Source organism: Alligator sinensis, unplaced genomic scaffold (assembly GCF_000455745.1).
Source record: "Alligator sinensis unplaced genomic scaffold, ASM45574v1 scaffold574_1, whole genome shotgun sequence".
Lineage (NCBI taxonomy): Eukaryota > Metazoa > Chordata > Crocodylia > Alligatoridae > Alligator > Alligator sinensis.
Window position 1 is genome coordinate 694,681 of NW_005842106.1, and position 10,430 is coordinate 705,110.

Consider the following 10,430-nt stretch of genomic DNA (forward strand, 5'->3'; position numbering starts at 1 on the left):
CTTCTCAAGCAAATCCCGGGACGTCATTCTCCCCCTGTACTTGGCCTTAGTGAGGCCGCAGCTGGAGTACTGTGTCCAGTTTTGGGCTCCACAATTCAAAAAGGATGTGGAGAAGCTTGAGTGCAGAGAAGAGCCACGCGCATGATCAGAGGTCAGGGAAGCAGACCCTACGATGACAGGCTGAGAGCCCTGGGGCTCTTTAGCCTGAAAAAGCGTAGGCTCAGGGGTGATCTGATGGCCACCTACAAGTTTATCAGGGGTGACCACCAGCATCTGGGGGAACGTTTGTTCACCAGAGCACCCCAAGGGATGACGAGGTCGAATGGTCACAAACTACTTCAAGATCGTTTCAGGCTGGACATAAGGAAGAACTTCTTTACTGTCCAAGTCCCCAAGGTCTGGAACAGCCTGCCACCGGAGGTGGTTCAAGCGCCTTCATTGAACACCTTCAAGATGAAACTGGATGCTTATCTTGCTGGGATCCTATGACCCCAGCTGACTTCCTGCCCTTTGGGCGGGGGGCTGGACTCGATGATCTTCCGAGGTCCCTTCCAGCCCTGATGTCTATGAAATCTATGAAATCTATGAAATGTACATAAATACATACACACATACATATGTAGCCAAGTCACCCCCTAGCAGCTGCCTGGATCCTACCTTCCTGACCCCCACTGGCTTCTTAAGGTCCCACCCTGTTGTCTTACCTGCCACAATTTGATGTTATAATTACTTGGGAGGCTGCCCCTAGAGGCCAGGGGAGGGGTGGGGGGGGTTGATTCAAGTCTTAGATCTTTATCTGGACTGAGGCCATCTGGCCTTGGTCCATTTTACTGTGGCTAGACCCTTCCACCCAAGGTCTACTATTTATTTATATGTGTATGGGTGTAGCAGGGTAATGGGAGCAAAGAAGAAGAATGCCCCACTCATTCCCTTCCCCTTACCTGCAGGAGGGCAAAATGCCATGGAGGCATCAAGGTGTGCCAGGGGAATGCAGAGTGCAGCACAGCAAGAAACACGGCCTGGTGCTGCAGCCCAGAAGTCCCCACCAGGAAACTGAAACCACTGGGGAGAGAGGCCCTGTCCAGGAGTGCCTTAGCCAGAACATTTTGCTCTGGGGAGCCTAGGAACCTGGATGTGGGCATTGTTGGCCCTCATTCACTGTAGATGACTCCTCCTCATACAGGAAACCTGAGTTGCAGCTGGAGGGTGAAGTCCAATGCTAATTAGCTGGACAAGCCCAGGAGCGATGCAAAAGGGATGCCAGAAATGGTGAGAAGCCTGCTCAGACACTGGAGAAGCAAGTCTTAGGAGGGTGAGAGGTGGCTAAGTTATTCATATGTCCTTATTTTATTATCGGATGCACTGTGCGAGATACCTGGCAGTAAACCTGGGAGATAGTGTTAAGGCGATCTAGTCCAAAAATGGCTCAAGCCAGAGACACACCCCCTCGCTGAGGTGATAGCTATGATAGTACTGGAACCTGGAGACCTGGCAGAGGGCACTCAGCAATGGGTTTGAAGGCACCAACCAACTAAGGGGTTATTACGGATTGGATGAGGGATACAAAGGGCACCGTTGGGTGCACAGGGGCTGAGACCAGGTGGATTACAGAATAATTAACAGTGTTATCCATGCGGGGAATGGAGCCACCGAGAATGGATGTGCCCTAAGTCCAGGATGAGAAAGTACCACCATGCATGAAAACAACCTCTCTAAGTGAAGCAATGGAAGATATGAGAAAACTGGAGCCTATGGACTGCAGCTTCAGTTCCAATTCTGAGGGATTCCTGCCCCATCCCATGGTACTGGTGACACTAGGGGACTAGGAATACCAGGCTGTAATAGACACTGAGTGTACACAAACACTGGTCAAAGCCTCATTGATCCCAGCAAAAATGGCCCAACCAACTTTCCTGACCAGACTGACCTGTGCATGTAGGGAGAAGCAGGTATACCCATGGCACAAGCTAAGCCTGATGGTGTTCAGAAATATGATAGACTTGCTGGTTGGATTGGTTCCCCAACTTCCTTGTCCTATGATATTGAGCTGGGATTGTCCAGGCCTCAAAGACATCTTCCAGAAAGTGACCAAGAACCTGGAAATCCTGTGTCTCTGGGAAGACAAGGGAAAAGGAATGGTTGGACAGTCAGACAGTGATAACAAGGAACCAGATGAATTAGACATGTTACGTGACCAAACAGGTAGAGGAAGAAGTCTTCTGAAATGTCTACGAAAATAGCACAGTCTCGTGGAACAAATAAATGCTCAAGCCCAAGATGATGATCCAGTGCGCACAATTTGAAGTGAGAGGACATCTATTATACAGGGTGGTAAGAAGGGAAGGAGAGAACAAAGAAAATGCCCAATTGCTGGTTCTGCAGAGGTACTGAAGAGACTTAATATATATAGTTCACTCCTTGCCTACCAGTGGGCACCTAAAACAGGATAAGATGGAGGGGTGCATCGATTAAAAAGATTCTTTTGACCAGGAATCTTTAAGGAAGTAGAGAGGTTTTTGTGAGGCCTGCCTCCTATGTCAGAAGGTCTCTCAGGTACTCCCCAAATGAGCCCCCTTAACACTAATGCCCATAATTGAAAAAGCTTTTGACTGTATCACCATGGATGTAGCTGGTCCCATGGGCAACTGGTGCCACCTTAGTCAAGGGGGGAATGTGCCCCCCCCAACGGCCAGTCAGTGACCGGGGCAGGGGCCCATGGCCAATCTTGCCAACTGGGGGAGGGGGGTCCCCCAACCAACGGCACTCCCAGAAGTGCCAGTGGTGCTTCATCTGGCACCCCCACTCCCCGGCTGGTGCTTGCATGGGGGGCGCCAGTGCTCCTGCCTGCCACCCTTGCCCGTTGCCTAAGCAGGAAGTGCTGCCTATCAGGGGGTGTGCCAGTGCTCTCAGGGGATGCGTGTGCATCCCTGTGCACCACCTACGTGTCTCCACTGGCCGGCCCATTTCCTAAATCTAGTGCCGGGTATCAGTTGATTCTAGTCATCATGGGCTATGCCACCCAGGTTCCAGATGCCATTCCCCTGAAATCGGTTACTGCCCCTAAGATTGCCCCACAACTAATGAATGAAATGGGTGGCCTGAGTGAGACTACCCAAATAAATTATAAAGGACCAGGGGATGAACTTTATGTCAGGAGTCTTAAAGGGTCTTTGTAAGACCCTGCAAATTAGACATTTGAGAATAGCAGTGTACCATCCAGAAACAGATGGGCTGGTGGAGCATACAAGGAAACTCCAAAGGCTGGGATCAACTGCTGGTGCCTTTGTTTGCGATCCAGGAAGCAGCCCAGGCATCTGTGGGGTTCTTTCCATTTGAGTTGGTTTATGGGTATCAACCTCATGGCTTCCTAGATGTGGTCCACGAAGGGTGGGAGAGACAGGGAGCCATAATGATGACCTTCCCAAGTCATCTCCTGAAGCTTTGGTACCAGCTGCAGACCATGCAGAAAATCACCCAAGAGAACCTACGGGGTGGTACAAGCATGACAGAAAAAGAGTTATGACCAAAGGACCATGAAGAGAGAATTCAATCCTGGGGAGGTGTTACTCCTATTACCAAGTAACAACAGCTAACTACTGGACCAATGGCAAGGACCGTATGAGGTATCACAAAAGACAGGTCCCACTGACTTTGAAATAGTGTGACTGGGACAGATGTGAGAGTGACAAGTATACCATGTGAACCTTTTAAAAGAGTGGAAGGAACAGGAGGGTTGGTTGATGAACCCTGACCCTGATCCATAGGAACTAGGTCCTCCATCTGTAGAAGATTTTCAGAACAGAGAGACTGAATGGAGAAAACACCTAACAAGGAACCAACAATGCCAACTGACTTGATTGATAGAACAGTTTCATGATGTCTTCCAAGAGGAACCTAGGTTGGCCCAAGGTGTGGTCCACCGCATACATACACCCCATGGCAAGGTGGTCCGGGAACATTGGAGGCATCTATGTCAAGGGGTACAAGACAAAGTAAGAAAAGAGATCAAGCACATGCTAAGGGGATCATCAAAGAATCACATAGCGAGTGGAGAAGTCCCCTGGTTATCATACCCAAGCTAGATGGCTCCCTATGGCTATGCGTGGACTTCTGAAAAGAGAGTGCAGTGGCCAAGTGTGATGATTTTTCCCATGCCACAGGTAGAGGAAATGATAGAATGGATCGGTCCCAATATATTGCGCCCCTCAATATGACCAAAGGGTATTGGCAGATATCAATGGCTCGTGAAGATAAAGAGAAGACAGCATTTGGCACACTGTGAGGTCTCTTTGAGTTCCAGATGGTGCCTTTTGGACTCCATGGTGCCGCTACAACCTTCCAGTCCCTGATGAACAAAATATTAAATCCACATCAGGGGTGTGCAGTGGCTTACATAGACCATGTTATCATCTTTTCACCTAGCTGGCCTCAACATCTAAGAGTCCTTAGAGCCATAGTCCAGGATCTTAGGAAATCAGGTTTGACAGCCAATCCAAAGAAATGCCAACTAGGTCAGAAAGAGACTAAGTATTTGGGCTTCATGGTAGGTTAGGGCCAGATTCAACCGGTGCTGGATGAAGTGGAAGCTTTACAAAGATATATTAGACCCAGGGCCAAGAGGCAGGTTAGGTAAGGATAAACCTCCGATAATAATTGGCCAGGCTGGCCAATTACTATTGGAGGTTTATTCTCCACTTTTCAGAGACGGTGGCTCCACTCAATGATTTAATCAAAGGTACTCGAGGACAAGAGATAAGATGGATAGAACGCGCTGAAGGGGCATTTGAAAGCACCAAGGATGCCCTGTATGAGGAACCTGTACTATACACACCTGATTTCAACCAGCCATTCATATTACAGACTGATGCCACTGGGACTGCCCTGGCAGTTGTTCTAACCCAGAAGGTTGACAGAGAGAACAGGTCACCCACCTACTACTCTAGTCATAGACTTTTGAATCACGAACCTTGGTACGCCACCATAGAACAAGAACGTCTAGCCATCAAATGGGGAGTAGAAATTTTTCAATATTATTTGTTAGGCTGGGAATTTACACTTACTACTGACCACGCTCATCTTAAGTGGTTACAGTCTGACAAAGCTGGTAAAGGTAATGCCTGAATCATGCGCTGGGCGTTGGCCTTACAGCCTTACCATTTTAAGACTGAGTACCAGCCAGGGAGGAAAAACATTGTCACTGATTTTTTTGCTCAACAACACGAACCAGAGCACTTCATAAGACCAAAAACCAAAGCGAGGTCACCTGTCAAAGATCACTCTCAGGTAAGTCAAAGGGAAAGGGGGACTCACGGCTTAAGTGGGGAAAAAGAATGCCCCACTTGTTCTCTTCCCCTTATCTGCAGGAGTGCAAAAAGCCCCAGAGGAGTCAAGGTGTACCAGGGGAGTGAAGAGTGTGGTGTGGCGAGCAACAAGGCCCTGGTGCCACAGCCCAGAAGTCCCCAACAGGAAACAGAGACTGCTGGGGAGAGAGGACCCCAGATGAGGGGGATCCTTAGCCCCACTTCACTGCAGGTGACTCAAGCTGCAGCTGGAGGGCAAAGTCCAATGCCTGCCGGCTGGACAAGCCTAGGACCAATGAAAATGGGATGCCGGAAAAAGCAAGAAGCCCGCTTGGACGCTGAAGAAGCACACCTGAGGAGGGTGAGAGGCAGCTAAGCTGCCCACATTTCCTTATTCTAGTATTGTACGGGCTGTGGGAGGTACCTAGCAGGAAGCCCAGAAGATACTGTTAAGGAGATCCAGCTTGTCATGACCCAAAAGGCATGATTGTGTGTGCGCTTTGGCACCAGAATTATCCCCGCCAAGTTGCAGGGCATTGCACGGGAGAGTTTCCTGTAGCAAGAGGAAACCCCGGTGCAGGGACGAGTTTCTCGCCTTTTCTGCAGCTTCTTTTGCAGGGTGCATTGCTCGAGTTGCGAGAGGAATGCACGGTGCAAAAGAGTTCCCGCCACCGGTATGCAAATTCGTTCCCCGTGATTGGCTAGTGTTAAATTATTCACACGTGGCGGCTAACGATTGGCTTGTTAGCCATATAAGAGGCTTAAGCAGTTTCCGCTCAAGCCGAAGAGGACTCCACATCCATCTCGTGGGGACTCTGGGTACACGGCAGGGTAATAGAAACCCTGTGTGAGATCCAGAGGAGCCTGGCGGCCTGATCCACCGCCCACCTCTTCCCGTCTTCGAGCACGGCTTTTATAAGACGTATCTACGATTTCTATTTTGGTGGCTCGTTCACCCAGAGCATCCGGAGCTCTGCACCGTGGAGCCTAGCAACCTCCACGAGACCATCTGTGTTGTCTGTATGTAACTGCAACTCAATCAAGTTTTCCAGCTTGCACCACTGCCATCTCGGTGTAAGTAAACAATCTTTAAAACTACCACTACGCGTTTGTGCCTAATTCCAGCTCAACGGCCTTCCCTCTCCAACCCAGTGTGCCCGGGCTGCTGGCCACAGCCCGCGTGCAGCACGAAAAAGGGCTCGGGGCGCTCCTGGCCCGCACACAGCTATGAAGATTTAACAACTGGAGCTAGAGTTGAGGGAGATCGTGGAGCTACGGAGGTTTGGAGCAGGAGTGTAAGGGTGGAGGAGCTCCCAATTCAGTCCCCATAAGGGTCTTGCCATACAGCATCTTAGGATAATGCCAGTTTTGCCAAGGGGCTGTCCAACTGGATGAGCAGTGCTTCCTCCTAGACAGAATTCTACACAGTTTCCCATCAAGACATGGTAGGCAAGTGCCTTGGGAAAATAAAGTGCTCCCTGTTGACACTGGATTTTAGGAACCCAGCCAACCCAACCTTTGTTCCATGTTAGCACAACCCTCAGACCGACCACAGCACCTGCCAGTTGATAATAGGCGAATTTATTGATACAGAGTAAGAACAGAAAAGCAACAATGTAAAGAATCAAACAATTCTATATCTACAAATCCTGGGGCTGTCATCAGAGTCAAAGTACATCTGGTCAGGATGCAGGCTCCACTCTGAGGCTTTCTCTCTCTCTCTCTCTCTCTCTTAGATGTCAGCAGTCTGGAGGTGGGATGCCAAGGCCCACAGCCCCCCTCTAGTAGGGTGCATGAGATGGGCTGCTGGTATGCCCTCGGTCCATGGTGGCCGCAGGGACCCTTCCCGGGGGATGGGGATGGGAACCCCTCTCAAGGAAGAGAAGGGGGAGGACCACAAGGAGAGACAGGAGGGACCCTTTGTTAATCTCAAATCTATGCTTTTGTATTCTCCTTCCCTCTTGAAGACTCCTGATGACTCTTCATCTGTGGCTATCTCTGGTTGGCTGTCTCTCTGTGGTCACATGTCCGCATAGACCTTCCAGGCCTTCTCCTAATTTTGTCTGTTCCCCCAAAACTGGGACTTGGGCCCCCTTGCTTTCTGAGGCCTTGTAGCTGATGCCATTTATCTTGTGTTATGGGACTGTATGGTATATTGTGACAGGGTGACTGAAGCACCCTGCCACAGGAACACCAAGGGGGAAGCAAAAAGGACAAACTTACCTCAAGAAACAGGAGAAGCCACGGCAAGCCGGGACAAGGAAAACACCATGCTCTGGACAATCAGGGGAGCCAGCTGGGGCTGTGGCAGATCAAAGGCTGCCGTGGCAAACTCAAATGCCGGGGTTCAAACCTGGGAGGTTGAAAACAGCGCGGCAAAAGAAAAGACCACTCCGGAGACCAAGAGAAGGCACCACTGGGTCAGATGGGCCGCGAATAGGACGTTGCCACGGCAGACCCAGCTGGAATAAGGGGGATTTAAGAGATGCTGAGGAAGCATCCAGGGTTGGAGGAGAACGCAAAGACAGCGAAGAACACAAGAGGAGAACAGAGAGCGGACAGGAGGAAAAAACTGACCCCGGAGCCAAAGGGAAGATTCTGGCCCCTCAGCTTACCTGGTGAGATCCGACGGGGAGTGTCAATGGGGAGTGCCAGCTGACCAGTGAATCCAGTACAGGGGGGTGAATACAGGGAAGTCTGTACCGGATGAGTCTGGGGTAGGTGGTGAGAGAACACTGGAGGAGGTTACCCTGAGCACTCTACACCCCAGTAAGAAAGGAATTAGAACAGATGCTAGCTCGGGACATCATTGAGGAATCTTGGAGCCCCTGGAAAAGCCCCACTGTGGTGGTGCCAAAGCCAGATGGGGCTATCAGGATCTGCATCAATTTTTGTAAGGTAAATAGTATCTCCTTCTTCGATGCCTTCCCAATACCTAACATAGAGGAGATGCTAGAGAAAATAGGACAGGCCAAGTTTATCTCAACCCTGGACCTAATGAAAGGGTACTGGCAAATCCCCATGGTACCGGAGGACAAGATGAAGACCACCTTTGGTACTCCCTGGGGCTTGTACCAGTTTACCCAGATGCCTTTTGGCCTACATGGGGCAGCTGCCTCTTTTCAGAGGCTAATGGATAGAATCCTAGCCGCACACCAGGAATATGCCACAGCCTATATCGATGATAGTGGTCTTCTCCAGAACCTGGAACCAAGATGTAGGACATGTACGGAGCGTTCTAAAAGAACTGAGATGCAATGGGTTAATGGCCAACCCCCTGAAGTGCATCCTGGGGAAGTCAGAAATGAAGTATTTAGGATTTAAAGTGGGGCAGGGAAGACTAACACCCCTCACGGACAAAGTAGAGGCGATACAGTCCTACAGGTTATCTCAATCGAAGAAACAACTAAGGTCCTTCCTGGGGTTGGTGAACTATTACAGATGGTTCATACCATGATTCTCGGTAATAGCCGCCCCTCTTACAGGCCTATTATAAGGCCGAAGAGAGGGCCGCATAGATTGGACCCCAGGGGCCCAGAAAGCATTCACCAACATAAAAGAGGCCCTATGTAACACCCCGGTGCTGTATACCCCAGATTTCCTCACAAAAATTCCAGTTGTTCACCGATGCATCGGTTGTGACCCTTGGGGCAGTACTATCACAACTTGCCCAAGGGGATGAGAGACCTATAGCTTTCACCAGTAAAAAGCTATCCAAAGAACACACACAGTATTCCATTATTGAGAGAGAGTGCCTGGCCATAAAATGGGGGATTGAGCTGTTCCAATATTATTTATATGGGAGGAAGTTTCTTTTTATTACAGACCATGTGTCACTCTGGTGGCTCCAGACTTCTAAGACAGAAAACCCCAGATTAATGAGATGGGCCTTGGACCTGCAACCCTTTTTCTTTTCTATAGAGCACCGGCCAAGATGACTGAACATTGTGGCTGACTTCTTATCCCGACTGACAGACGGCAACGACAACATACAAAGAGAACGGATCTGGACAAAAGATGATGACTGAGAGATCCCATGGGGACCCTCTGCTAGGAGGGGAGGTGTGTGACAGGGTGACTGAAGCACCCTGCCACAGGAACACCAAGGCGGAAGCAAAAAGGACAAACTTACCTCAAGAAACAGGAGAAGCCACAGCAAGCTGGGACAAGGAAGTTGCCATGCTCCAGACAACCAGAGGGCCCAGCTGGGGCCGTGGCAGATCAAAGGCTGCCGCAGCAAACTCAAATGCCGGGGTTCAAACCCGGGAGGGAGAAAACAGTACAGCAAAAGAAAAGACCATGCCGGAGAGCAAGGAAAGGCACAGCTGGTCAGGTGGGCAGCAAATAGGAGGCTGCCACAGCAGACCCAGCTGGAAAGAGGGGGATTTAAGGGACACCGAGGAAGCAGCCAGGGTTGGAGGAAAATGGAAAGAAAGCGAAGAACAGGAGAGGAGAACGGAGAGCAGACAGGAGGAGAAGACTAAGGGAAGACTCTGGCCCCTCAACTTACCTGGTGAGATCTGGTGAAGAACTTGATCCGACAGGGAGTGCCAGCTGACCAGTGAATCTAGTACCGGGGGGAGGGGAGGGGATGGTAGTTGAAGAGAACCGCTCCAGGAATTTTGGAAAGGAAGAAGGTACGGTTGGAATTACTCCCTGGGAGGGTGGGAGGAAGAAAAAGTTGGTCCCAGTCGCAGGAGGATAACTGGGGACCAAAAGAGAGAAATAGCTGCCTTGGGACCTGTGCAGGGAAGAACAGGGCTAGCAGCAAATTAGACAAAGACTCAGACGAGGGTCCTTCGAGTGAGAGTAGGAACATTGACCTCAGAGGCACATAACAATGTCCAGAACATCAGGTGTGGTGAGTGCAGGGGATGGGGATGGTGGAGCCCTGTGAGGAACTGTCAATATCCTGAGCTTATGACCAATATCTGTTGTCTCACAAGAGCATCTAGACATAGGTCCCATAACATCAAAGGCATGGCAGTGAGACAACGAGATGCTACCATTTCAACCAGGAGACAACTGACTCCAAGTGGTTTGACATCAGCCTCTTACATACATACTTCTTTGGTTCCCAGGCTGTATGTCCTGGTTGTGTTAGACAACCTGTTTGCCTAGAAGGCTGCG